Raw genomic sequence first — 9,556 nt, forward strand, 5'->3', positions numbered from 1 at the left:
TTCTTCCGCCTTCGCCATGGTCTTCACTATAGTGGAGGCGGAAGTGACCCCCTCCCCAGCGCATGCGCCGTTATGACGTCAGCAGCCGCTGACGCTCCGGCGCATGCGTGGACGTACGCCGGCCGGCAAAGTCCTTTCAGCCCCAACTGGCATGGCGCCAAAGGCCGTTCATGCCAGTCGGCGGAGTGGGAACCACTCCGGCGCGGGCCTAGCCCCTCAATGTGAGAGCTTGGCCCCTAAAGGTGCGGAGAATTCCGCACCTTTGGGGCGGCCCGACGCTGGAGTGGTTCACGCCACTCCGACACGCCGGTGCCCCCCACCCCGCCGGGTAGGGGAGAATCCCGGCCCAGGTGAGTATTTTGCATCTGTGTTCATGATGGAGACAGACAACGTGGTCTAGAAAGCAGGGAGGGGAAAGTGATGTAATTGAACAGAGTATTGTTGAAAGGGAGGAGGTGTTAGCAGTTTTAGTGGTCTGAAAAGTGGATAAATCCCCAGGCCCAGTCAATATGTGTCACAGGTTGCTGTGTGAGGCAAGGGAGTAGATTGCAACTAATTTTCAAATCCTCTCTGGCCACGAGAAAGGTGCCAGAGAACAGGAGGACAGCTAATGTGGTACGATTATTCAAGAAAGGAAGTAGGGAAAAAACAGGTAATTACAGGCCAGTGAGTCTAATATCATTGATACGGAAATTACTGGAAACAATTCTGAGCGACAGAATTAACCTCCACTTGGAGAGGCAAGGATTAATCAAGGACAGTCAGCATGGCTTAAGAGGGGGAGATTATGTCTGACAAATTTCATTGAATTTTGCAAGGAGGTGATGACGTGTGTAGATGAGGGCAGAGCCGTTGATGTAGTTGACATGGACTTCAGTAAGGCTGTTGACAAGGCCCCACTTTGAAGACTGATCAAGAAGATAAGAGCCCAGAGATCCAGGGCAATGTGGCAAATTAGATCCAAAATTAGGTACGTGGCAGGAGGTAGAGGGTTAGGTTGTTTTTGTAACTGGAAGCCTTTGTCCAGTGGTGTACTGCAGGAATTGGCTCCCTTGCTGTTTGTGGCGTATATTCATGATCAGGATGTGAATGTGGAGGGTATGGTCAATACGTTCGCAGATCACACAAAAATTGGTGGTGTGGAAAATGGCGCGGTGGAAAGCTTTTGATAACAGGGCGATATGGATGGATTGGCCAGATAGGCAGAACAATAGCAAATGAAATTTAACCCTTAAAAGTATGAGGTGATGCATAATATAAGACCAGGGAGGTTATGATGGGCTGTATAAAATGCTCTTAAGCTGCATAGAGTCATAGATCTTTACAGCAAGGAAACGGGCCCTTCGGCCCATCTTGTCCATGCCGCCCAGTTTCTATCACTAAACTAGTCCCACTTGCCCACATTTGGCTCATATCCCTCGATACCCATCCTGCCCGTGTAACCGTCTAACTGTTTTTTAAAGGAAAAAATTGTACCTGCCTCTACCAATGCCTCTAGCAGCCTGTTCACCCACCGAGGCTCACCACCCTCTGTGTGAAAAAACTTCCCCTCTGGTCCCTTTTGTATCTCTCATTTGGAGCACTGTACGCAGTTCTCATTGCCACACAATAAGAAGGATGTGACGCACTCGGAAGTGTGCAGAGGAGATTCACCAGGATTTTGCCTGAGCTGGAGCTATGGAAATAGGTTGGTTAGGCTCATGTTATTTTCCTTGGAGCAGAGAACCCTGAGGGGGTATCGGATTGAGTTGGACTAAACTATGATAGGATGGATTCCCTTATTAGAGGGGTCGATAACCAGGCGGCATAAATTTGAGGTCAGGGACCAGGAGATTTAGAGTGGATTTGTGGAAAAACCTTTTCACCGAGGTGATGGTGGAAATCCGGAACTCAGTACCTGAAAGGGTGGTAGAGGCGGGATACCTCAGAACATTTAAGAAGTATTTAGATGAGAGCTTGAAATGACATACCATACAACGCTATAAATGCTGGAAAATGGGATTAAAATAGATAGGTGCTTGATGGCTGGTGCAGACATGATGGGCTGAAGGGCTTCTTTTTGTGCTGTTAAACTCTATGACTCTTCTGCATCATGTGCTAGCACTCACTTCTTTGCCTAACTCCTTCTATTCCCTATCTAAAGGTCGAGTTGTTCTCAAGTTGAGAACCTGTTCATTTTGAGACATCTTGCAAACCTGGTGGCCACCTGGAAGTTGGATGACGCAGGTGCAAAAAGGATCATGTGTTATGTTGCAGGAGTTCTCCCCTGGGTGCACAGAATGGAAGGGCTGCTCAGTATTATTACTAAATCTCTATCATTGTCAGTCCCTGGTCAGTTATTGAAACCCTGTGCTACCACACGGTGTCAGGGATTGGCAGAATGACACTGAGGCTTGTCACGCTCAAATTGAGAAGGAACACCTTCCCCTCACCTTAGCCTGTCTGAAATGTCATGACTTCATATATGGTTGTCCTGTACATGTTGAAACTGATCAACAGCCGCTCATAAATATCCTTAAAAAGCCTCTTCACACTGCCCCTATACGGCTATAGCACATGATGCTCAAGCTGCAGCTCTACAACCTCCGTGTTGTCGATAAATACGGTGAGGAGCTGCAGCTTGCAAATGCCCCTTCCAGATCCTTCCTACATACCACTGATTAGACAGCTCGCAAGGAGTACATTGACATTATGATCATACAGGTTCTCTCATCTCGTCGAATCGAGGAACTTAATGATTCACTGCAGCTGGATCTCACATGACAGCAACTCCATGATGTCATTATGAAGGCTGGCCCGAGTGTTCAATGGAATCTCCCCACGAGCTCTGGATCTCCTCCACTGTGAGAGGTGAACTAACCTCACAAGACAGACTGATACTGCATGGCCAGCGATTAATCATCCCCACCTCTCTACAGTGGTACTATACCCAGCAGCCCCACCAAGGGCATCCAGGGCTGGAAACAACAAAATAAGGAGCCAAGAAATCCCTGCACTGGCCCTCGATGTATGCAGGCAAGGAGAGAGAAGTATCCAGGCGCTCACCATGCAATGTGCTCAAACCACATCAAACTAAAGAGCCACACCTTCATGAGGACCCAGATCATCCATGGCCATTCACGGTGGATGATGTTGTTGAATGTAATGGTAAACCGCACCTGCTCTCAGTCAACTCGTACTCTGGTTGATTTGAAATCGACCACCCGTCAGCCATGAAGAGAAACAGTCATGATCAAGCTCAAGAGACACTTTGCCACACATGGTATCCTTCAGAAAATAATGACGGACAATGCTCGCTATTTCATCTTCAGGGAGTTCAGGGACTCTGCACACACAGAGGACTTTGAGTACATTATGTGTCTCCCCTTAAACCCACAGCCCAACAGCCTTGCAGAATGGGTAGTATGGCAAGCATCTACAAGAGAAATGTGCTCGAGACCACACAGATTACTATGCTGTGCTCCTCAGCATGTGAAATGTGCCAAGACAGGACCTGCCCTTGTTAGCACAGCGAATATTCCCCAGGCACACCAGGACCACAATCCCCATTGCCAAGGCTCTCTTGCAGCCGAATAGGAAAACCAAGGGCTTTGACAAAGGGTCATTTGGACTCGAAACGTTAGCTCTTTTCTCTCCCGACAGATGCTGCCAGACCTGCTGAGGTTTTCCAGCATTTTCCCTTTGGTTTCAGTAATTTCCGCAGTAATTTGCTTTTACCTTAGGAAAACCAATGTGAGTGGTGCCCTCATCGGGTGGCGGTGAAGGAGAAAGAGTTATTACGTTCAAAACGCTCGCACATTCTGCGCTTTAGAACAAAGAACAAAGAAAAGTACAGCACAGTAACAGGCCCTTCGGCCCTCCAAGCCTGCGCCGACCGTGCTGCCCGTCTAAACTAAAATTTTCTACACTTCCGGGGTCCGTATCCCTCTATTCCCATCCTATTCATATATTCGTCAAGATGCCCCTTAAATGTCACTATCGTCCCTGCTTCCACCACCTCCTCCGGCAGCGAGTTCCAGGCATCCACTACCCTCTGCGTAAAAGCACCTTGTCAAATGCTCAGGATCCAGACCGCATGTGGCCACGACAAATATTGCGGTAGTATAGGGTCATGCCCACATCCAAACAGCTATGTGGTTGCCTCAGATGGAGCTGAGTACATGCAGTTACTGCATGCATCTGAACTAGCACCATCAACCAACGCATTCTGTCCACTGCCTGGTGCCATCCACACTGAGGACCCCAACCCAAGGGTCCCTCAAGCTCAGCCAAATGGCTGAAAATCATCCGCTTATGGCACATGAGTAAACCCAACACAAAGTTCATGGACGATGTAATGAACTAATCAACAAATAGGGAGGAATGGAGACGCGATGGGCTATGCACCAGCTGCTGCAGCCCAATCAATGTTTTGTAAAACAAAAATAGATATGTGTAGGGTTACCCTATTCAACTTTGTGTTGTAAATATTTTACACTTTGTGACTGTTCTCTTACACTGTTACGCCTCGGTACAACCGAGGGCGGGATTCTCAGTTCCTCCAATCGCATTTTTCTCGGCAGCATGCTGTTCGCTGGAGAAGGATTTTCTACTCTTGCAACTTGTCAATGGGATTTCCCAGTGAAGCCACCCCACCGGGAAACTCACGGGCAGGTTTGCACTGCCCGTGGGAACATAGCATTCCGGGCCAGGTTGTCCTAATTCAAATAGGGAAGTTGAAGATCGGGTGGTCATGTGGATGCTGGGATGAGGCCGGTACAAAAACGGTTGTATGCCGCGAACGTAGGTGTGGACTGACACGCAGTACGTAAGAGTTGCTCAGTATCATCAATAAACCTCTATTGTTGTTAGTGCCTGGTTGCCAGTACTTCTACACATCTGATTTGGTCACAAAGCCAAGTTACTGGATCACGGGAACAGCTGACAGTTTTGATGGGCAATTCTTGATGGGCAATTCTAATCTCCCATCTTGAGATCAACACTGCCTATCTTCACATTGTTTATCTTATCAAGATACCAACTGCTGGAAAACAGCCAATTTAGGCACAGGTTAAAGGGGAAATTTTATGAGATGAAGTTTCCAGTGTGGAAATCTTTACTTTGACTCACTGTGCACCACATTTTCTACAGATTCCTTCTAGTTTCAAAACAAAAACAGAAATTACTGGACAATCGCAGCACGTCTAACAGCATCTGTGGAGAAATAAGGAAGCTAACATTTCGAGTCTGGATTACTCTTTTTTAACCGTTCTAGTTTTCTGAGTTTCATTGTAACCCACTGCGGAAATCACTGATGTTAAAGATGAAACTTGCAGGAATAGAGGGAACTTTTTCCCAGGGTAGAGGGGTCAATTACTAGGGAGCATAGGCTTATGGTGGGAGGGGCAAGGTTTAGAGGAGATGTACGAGGCAAGTTTTTTACACAGAGGGCAGTGAGTGCCTGGAACTCGCTGCCGGAGGGGGTGGTGGAAGCAGGAACGATAGTGATGCTTATGGGGCATCTTGGCAAATATATGAATAGGATGGGAATAGAGGGATACAGATCCTGGAAGTGTAGGAGATTTTAGTTTAGACGGGCAGCATGGTCGGCGCTTGGAGGGCAGAAGGGCCTGTTCCTGTGCTGTACTTTTCTTTGTTCTTTGTTCTTTGAACAGCGATTTTAATGCTCCCTGTTGAAATTCCCTGCCTTACATTACCACACACATTGCCAACTACATTCTGTGCCCGATCAACCACAGGAATTACCAACGCAGACAGGTAAGGTTACATGCTCAAAACCTGGTGAGCAGTGCTTTCTTCCTGCTGGTGTTGTGTATGTTCAGTTACTTTTTTTTAAAAAAAGAATGCCTTGGACATACTTTTTTTATTTAAAAAAAAATTTAGTGCACCCAATTCATTTTTACAAATTAAGGGGCAATTTAGCGTGGCCAATCCACCTACCCTGCACATCTTTGGGTTGGTGGGACCAAACCCAGGCAAACACGAGGAGAATGTGCAAACCGCACACGGACAGTGACCCAGAGCCAAGATCGATGCTGGACCTCGGCGCCGTGAGGCATCATTGCTAACCACTGCGCCACCGTGCTGCCCTTCTTGGACATGCTTAACATATCATCAAATCTTTCCCCTCCATAACATAAGGCCTCGTGACATGTCCAGTTTGGTAATGCCAGCAGATCTGTGCCTATGGAGGCCAATGTTGAAGGACAGACAGAGTTTTCCAGAAGAAATCTACACAGCATGTAACCGCCACACTATATCGCATTGCCAATGACCATCAAAGTTATTGTGGCCATCAGGGCAGCGGTGGGGACAATTAAGCAACAAATATTAAATTATAAAATGAGAGCTGAATATCCTTCTGGTGGATTATTCCGGAGAAGCTGCAACAAGATTGTCTGCAGTTCGGAGTCAAAGCAAATCGCCATGAGATTTCCTGGAGGCACTCTTGGAAGTGGTAAGAGTGAGGCGAGACTTAATTTTCTCTTTTAAGTAGCAGGAAGATGGCAAAGATTAATACATACCTGGCCTGAAGAGAGATGATAGAGATTGTCAGCTTCAGAAAGATCACCTTCAGAACCTGTGTTTCAAACGTCAGGAGGTTCAATGATCTCAGATCAGCAGTGAGAGTGAATAATATGCTTCATTTATCCACCTCCCTCAGTACACCAGGTAACAGTGCTTGCACCATCTCCAGTGCTCAAAACAATTCCCTGCCCCGTATCACACCCTTCACCATCTACAGAGGAATACTGGGATTTTCCGTTGACAATGAAGTCCTCTGAGCGGGATTCTTTGTGACTCAGCTAGCTCATGGATCAGTAAGGTGTATACAGTGTCAACCCCACATCAAGAAATCATTGTGTAAGACAGTAATCTTCTTTTTCATTCCAAATGCTTCATCAATTAGAACATAGAACATAGAACGATACAGCGCAGTACAGGCCCTTCGGCCCTCGATGTTGCACCGACATGGAAAAAATCTAAAGGCCATCTAACCTACACTATGCCCTTATCATCCATATGCTTATCCAATAAATTTTTAAATGCCCTCAATGTTGGCGTGTTCACTACTGTTGCAGGTAGGGCATTCCACGGCCTCACCACTCTTTGCGTAAAAAACCCACCTCTGACCTCTGTCCTATATCTATTACCCCTCAATTTAAGGCTATGTCCCCTCGTGCTAGCCACCTCCATCCGCGGGAGAAGGCTCTCGCTGTCCACCCTATCTAACCCTCTGATCATTTTGTATAAACAATTCTTTACCTTGTTTAATTTCTCATCCACCAAACAGAATAACAGTTAACGAGTAAAGTCTGTGCCATCCATAAATAAAGGGTCTATTTAAATAATTGTTCATTATTGGAGTAAAATAAATAAAAATAAATATCTTCCTGGCCTGTCACCTTGCTCCCTTACATGACTATCAGACTGTTGGCAATCAATGGAATGACTGTCCACTGCAATCAAAGCTCCAGAAAACTTTTTTCCACTTGAATATGGGTGTGCCCAGTAGACTGTTAATTTGCACAACATTCTGTATATTTCTTGGCACAAGTGTTCACCCCTTTGAGCTTGTGCAGGACCAATTCAGGCAGCCCACACAAGACTCTGGATTGTGTCATGACTAGTTATATAATTAACCCAATGGGCAATATTTTAAAATATTACTGACGATTGATTGAATTGTTTCTATTCAGCCGCCTTCAAAAGTGAGTGGGCGTGATTCTCCGCCCCCCACGTCGCGTTGGAGAAACGCGGGAGGGCCCCCCGACAGATTTCACGCCCCCCTTGCACCCCCTGTGATTCTCCACCCCCCCCCCCCCCCCCCCACCTCCCCCGCTCGGAAGAATCGGCGACCGCCGATTCTCCGACCCGGATGGGTCGAGGGGCCTGCCATTCACGACCGTTTAACGACGGTGGCAACCACACCTGGTCGCTGCCATCGTGAAATGGGTGAGATATGCCCATTTGGGGCTTGTGGGGGGAGTACAGGAGAAAGAGCACCATGACTGTGCTCGGGAGGGGACAGGCCCGCGATCGGTGCCCACCAATCATCGGGCCGGCGTCTCAATCGGACGCACTATTTCCCCTCCAACTCCCCGCAAGACCAAGCCGCCATGACTTGCGGGGTGGCTGAGGGGAAAGACGGCCACCGCGCATGCGTGGGTTCGAGCTGTCAGCGTCGTGACGTCAGCCGCGCATGCGTGGGTTGGAGCCGGCCAACCTGTGCATGCGCGGCTGACGTCATTAGGCACGCCGGCCGCGTCATTCTCGGCGCGACGCCCCCGCGGCCGAGATTTACGGAGTGCCGCTCCTAGCCCCGCCGGGAGGGGAGAATAGGGGGCGAGGAGCGGCCTCCGAGGCCTTCGTGAAACTCGGCCGAGTTCACGACAGCCCTCCCGATTTTTCCCAGGAGCGGAAGATTTCGCCCAGTATTTCCAAATTTGAGAGTAAATCCTCATTGCCCTGGGACATCAGATTTGGAAATACTCACTTTTGAAGGTGGCTGAATAGAAACAATTCAATCATCAATCATCTTTCACAGGAACAATTATCTTTCTACCATTCCTCCCAAAGAGACAATAAATGCCCAAATCAAATTATTTGAAGAGGTGGCCAGAACCAGACTAATTTTCGGCACGGCTGCTTGTTCTTCTGTTTCATCTCAGACTTTGTTAAATGCCCATTTTATCAGCTTTCTCTGTCTTACAGATTTTGGGCGTGATTGAACTAAAAGAAATAGAATGGGCAGGAATCCAGGGGTCAGTGCCGCTGTTCAACGGCACTCTATTTGTTTTCCACCCCAGTGGAAAATGCCGCTGAGGCCGCACTTAACCGCACTTAGCGGAGCGCCTCAGTTCAGGAAGAGATCAGTAGCTCCCCGATCTCTCAACCCCCCGACACAACCCCTGGACTCCCCAACGCCCCAACTCACCTTATTGGGGGGTCCCACCAGATACCACGAGGCGCCGCCAGGCCTGATTCCCAGCGTGGACAATTTGCAACCTTGGCACTGCCAGCCTGGCACCTTGTCAGTGCCCCTGAAAGCCTGGCAGTACCACCCAGATACTTGGCAATGCCATGTTGGCCAGGGTGTTCAGGTGGCACTGCCAGGGTACCAGTTTGGAAGTGCCAAGGCCCCTGAGTGACACCAGCAGTTCCAGGGTGCCAGCCCGTCTGGGGACCCACTGCCCAGGGGCCTCTGTTCACCTGAGAGGCTCCCGCAAGTACCGGAATCCTGGTCCACGTTTATGGGAGCCAGTATTAATCAGCTCATGGAAGGGGAGTTGGGCTGGGGTCTCCATGGCAAGGCCAATAGATGCCGGGTGGCCGTTCGTTCTGGCATCGGCGCGGCTAAGCGCGTTCATGAAATATGGTGGCGTAATGACCATTGGAAATCCCGGGGGAGGCCACTCCCTGGATCTATCGGCCATGTTGTGTCCCGATTCCGGTGGGATCTGGTCAGTAAATCGCACCCTATATATTTTTTACTATTTCATGGGATGTGAGCACGAATGGTTAGGGAGTAAATGTTTAAGGTGATCAATAGAGT

Source organism: Scyliorhinus canicula, chromosome 9 (genome assembly GCF_902713615.1).
Source record: "Scyliorhinus canicula chromosome 9, sScyCan1.1, whole genome shotgun sequence".
NCBI lineage: Eukaryota > Metazoa > Chordata > Chondrichthyes > Carcharhiniformes > Scyliorhinidae > Scyliorhinus > Scyliorhinus canicula.